The 4,390-nt window shown below is 37.8% G+C and overlaps 1 pseudogene; it reads right to left on the bottom strand.

Annotated features, from left to right (window-relative positions):
- Positions 1-352: 352 nt before the first annotated feature.
- Positions 353-473, bottom strand: LOC126002688 (uncharacterized; annotated as a pseudogene).
- Between the last annotated feature and the right edge of the window lie 3,917 nt (positions 474-4,390).

Raw genomic sequence — 4,390 nt, 5'->3', positions numbered from 1 at the left:
AGAACAAAACTGAGATTCAAAGTAAAGGTAGGCTCGATTCCAATAATTTAATGAGTTTTCCCAGCTGCTTTTGCTAGCAAAGTATTATACAAGTAGGAAGAGAGTGTTACTTGGAAAACCTTTGATGCTTTTTATTTTCCTGCTAGTACATATAACATTTCTTTGTCAGATTTTGTCTTTATAGAATATAAATTGTGACCACTGAAAAATAAATTCATTCTTAGTGCTTTTGGTTTCCCTGTGTTTAAACAAGCTATTGTGCAAGCCATCCAAGTCCAATATTGTATTGGTTTTAAATAATGGCCTTCAGGTCACCTGACAAAACTACCTTTATTTATTACCTAATCTTTTTTATTGTTCCCCAATTTACAACACAGACCTGGGTTGAAGTATATATGAGGTGCATTTTCTGTACCTCCTCTTTCTATACAGTCAGTGTAAAGAACACAGCCTGTGGTAAGCATTGGGAGGCCGTATCTTTTCTATCCTTTTTTTAATTTTTATATATATAAACCCTTCACCAGTGCAACATTTTATCACCAATATCCCAAGTCTCCTTCCTCCTCATCCCACACCAGCCTCTACTCTAGACAGGCTTTCTACTTCTCTCATTCAGTCACATTTTGTTATGATAGTTCTCAGTGTAATTATTTCTGTGACTGCACTAAATGATCCCTGTGGTGTCATGTCAGGAGCTGGACCCTCCAATCCTCCTCTATTTTGTCTCTGAGAATCATTACACAAATGTTTTTCATTTTGCTCAAAACCCATAGATGAGTGAGATCATTCTGTGTTTATCTCTCTCCCTCTGACTTATTTCACTCAGCATAATAGATTCCATATACATCCATGTATAGGAAAATTTCATGACTTCATCTTTTTTGATGGCTGCATAATATTCTGTTGTGTATATGTACCATAGTTTTCTTTACTCTATTGAGGGGCATCTAGGCTGTTTCCAGAGTCTGACTATTGTAGACAATGCTGCAATGAATATAGGTGTGAGAAAAGAACTTTTGTATTGTATTTTTGTGTTCCTAAGATATATCCCTAGAGAATGGTATAGCTGGATCATATGGGAGCTCAACATCCAGCTTTTGGAGAAATCTCCATATTGCTTTCCACAATGGTTGGACTAGACTGCAGAATTATTTATTTTAAAATAAAGTACCATTAAAGTTTAGTAATTGTTTGAGATGGTTCTTATTAAATTTCTAAATTATATTTGTTTCTAATAACTTTTTAATTATGATTTTATTTTAATTTATTTTATAATATATTATTTAAACATATTGATTAAAAACATGATTGTGGGTGGGTTTCTGTCATGTAAAAAGCACCCCCATCACCAGTGCAACCTACCCATCACCAATGTCCCAAATCTCCCTCCTCCCCACCCACCCCCTGCTACTCTAGACAGGCTTTCTTTTTCTCTCATACATTCTCATTGTTAGGATAGTTCTCAATGTAGTTATTACTCTAACTAAACTCATCACTCTTTGCTGTGAGCTTCCTGAGGTGAGCTGGAATTTCCAGCCCTCCTCTCTTTTGACTCTGAAAATTATTGCAAGAATGTCTTTCATTTTTCTTAAAACTCATAGATGAGTGAGTCCATTCTGCTTCTTTCTCTCCCTCTCTCTGACTTATTTCACTCAGTATAATAGATTCCAAGTATATCCATGTATAGGAAAATTTCATGACTTCATATCTCCTGATGGCTGCAAAATATTCCATTTTGTATATGTACCACAGTTTCTTTAGCCATTCATCCATTGAAGGGCATTTTGGTTGTTTCCAGAGTCTTGCTATGGGTAAAGTGATTGCTCAAAGATTTATATTACATGCTTTTCATGCAGGAGCCCAGGTTCAGTCTACAGAACTGTATCATTTCCCCTTGTACATCTTGGGATAATCCCAAGAAATCTCTGAATATGATGAAAAGAAACAAAAAGTTTATATAAAAGAACACTATAATCATTTTTGTTCATTTTTAATTTTATAAAAATAATTAAATAAATAAGGGTTTAGGAGACTTTTTTAATCTTTAAAAGATTTAGAATATGAATTGGTATGAAAGTACACCTGCCCAGTGGGGCCTAACTGTGAAAAATTGTGAGTGCTGCCTGTGTGTGTGTGTGTCTTCTGTCCTCTTGTGTGAACCTCTTGGGAGTGGCCAGAAAAGAGGCTCCAGAAAACTCGCTCTCCCAGAGGCCAATTCTAGGGCGGGAACGCCAAGGAACTGCTCCATAAAGTGAAAACCGGCTATAAGCAGTACTTTGCAGAAGCCAGGTCCCCTGTTTGTGACGTCAGGCTGGGAAAATCCACAAAACTATGCCTGCCCAGTGGGACTCAACTGTGAAAAATTGTAAGTGCTGCCTGTGTGTGTCTGTTTACTATCCTCTTGTGTGAACCTCTTGGGAGTGGGCCAAAAAGAGGCTCCAGAAAAACACTTAGCTCCGCTTCGCTACGTGACCATGCACTCTGTCTAAGAAAAGAACACCATCGCAACAAGAAGAAAAAAATCACACTAAGAACTGTGCTGGATCACTGAACCCATCATTTATCTCTGGACTGTATTCTCTGCTGAGGTGCTCGGACTTGATCCTGTGTGAGGCTTTATCCACAGAGGTCTCCCCTCCCTTGGAGGCAAGTTGACCCATCCAGAAAGGGCGGAACCAGAGGAGTGTGGCTGCCTGCATCATTTAGCCAATGAATACCACCACAACACGTAGAAAACCCCACAATACAAGTGTGACAATGGGGAAACAATGCAGGCCAGCATCAAACTTAGAGAATGAAGATGACAATTCTGATGACCAGATAATGACCAACCAACTAATCAACCTCTCAGATAAGGACTTTAGACTAGCAATATGGAAGATGCTCAACAAAAAAACTCAAAGAAACCATGGATTGAGTTGAACAGAATACTAATAAGAACCAAGAAAATATGAAGACAGAAATTACAAAACTCCAAACTGAAATAACATGTCAACTAACAGGCCTGAAAAACTCAGTAAACGAAGTGAATTAGAAAATTGATATACTCTGGGACAGAGTATCAGAAGCTGAAAATAGACTTGGTGCTGTGGAAGATGAGATAAATAACAATTCCATACAGCAGGAGAGATTGAAAAAAAAACTTAAAGCAAATGAACAGACAATGGAAAAATTAGTCAAAGAATGGGAACAGATGAAAATAGAAGTCTATGATAAGATCAACAGAAACAACTTAAGAATCACTGGAGTCCCAGAGACCAGGAAAAAAATTTCCAGGAAGAATCAATGGACAAGAACATCATCAAGAGAAACTTCCAGAGCTAAAGAATATATGTGATCAAAGCCTTCATGCTAGAAGAGTACCAACCAAAAGAAACCCCATAAAAAATACGCCAAGACACATCTTAGTCAAAATGACGAATTCCACAGATAGAGACAGAATTGTGAAAACAGCAAGATCAAAAAGGGAAATTACATTCAAGGGAGCATCCCTGAGATTTATAGCAGACCTGTCACCAGAAACACTCAAGGCCAGAAAGCAGTGGTGGGATATTGTGACAAAACTGAATGAAATGAAAGCTTCACATAGAATACTGTACCCAGCAAAACTCACTTTCTGGTTTGACGAAAGAATACATGGTTTCACAGACAAAAAATGCTCAGGAACTTTACAGATTCAAAACCAGTCTTAAGAAAAAAACTGAAAGACCTAATTTAAGACAAGACTAACCAAAAGACAGAACAAATTTCTTTCTTTTTTTTTTTGACAGCCCTAGCTGAGTTCTCCTGTTCTCAATTTATTGAATTCCAAAATCAAGCCCCTGAGGGGGGAGACCAAGGGATTGAGATGCAATAACAAATGAGAAACAAATGGGGACCACTTCAAAAGGCATCAATTTACTTAATAATCCTGTATTCATTTTCATGTGCTCAGAAAGCAATGATGAATGAGTAAAGGCCTTCCTACACTCCTAATAAGTAGGCTTCTCTCCTGTATGAATATTCATGTGACTAATGAGCAATGAGCATCAAGAAAAGCCCTTTCCACACTCCTGACACGTATAAGGCTTCTGTCATGTATAAATAGCCATGTGCCTAGTAAGGTTAGAGGTTCGAGTGAATGCCTTCCCACACTCCTGACATAAATAAGGTTTCTCTGCTTTATGAATTTTCATGTGCTGAGTAAGCATTGAGGATTGAGAGAAGGCCTTTCCACACTCCTGACATTCATAAGGCTTCTCTCCTGTATGAATAGTCAAGTGGCTAATCAGCCTTGAGGGTTTACTGAAGGCCTTTCCACACTCCTCACATGTATAAGGCTTCTCTCCTGTGTGAGTCTTCATGTGCCTAATAAACTTTGAGTATAGATTGATAACTTTTCCACAATCAT

Source organism: Suncus etruscus, chromosome 2 (genome assembly GCF_024139225.1).
Source record: "Suncus etruscus isolate mSunEtr1 chromosome 2, mSunEtr1.pri.cur, whole genome shotgun sequence".
NCBI classification, from domain to species: Eukaryota; Metazoa; Chordata; class Mammalia; order Eulipotyphla; family Soricidae; genus Suncus; species Suncus etruscus.
This window is presented reverse-complemented; position numbering and strand designations above follow the sequence as displayed.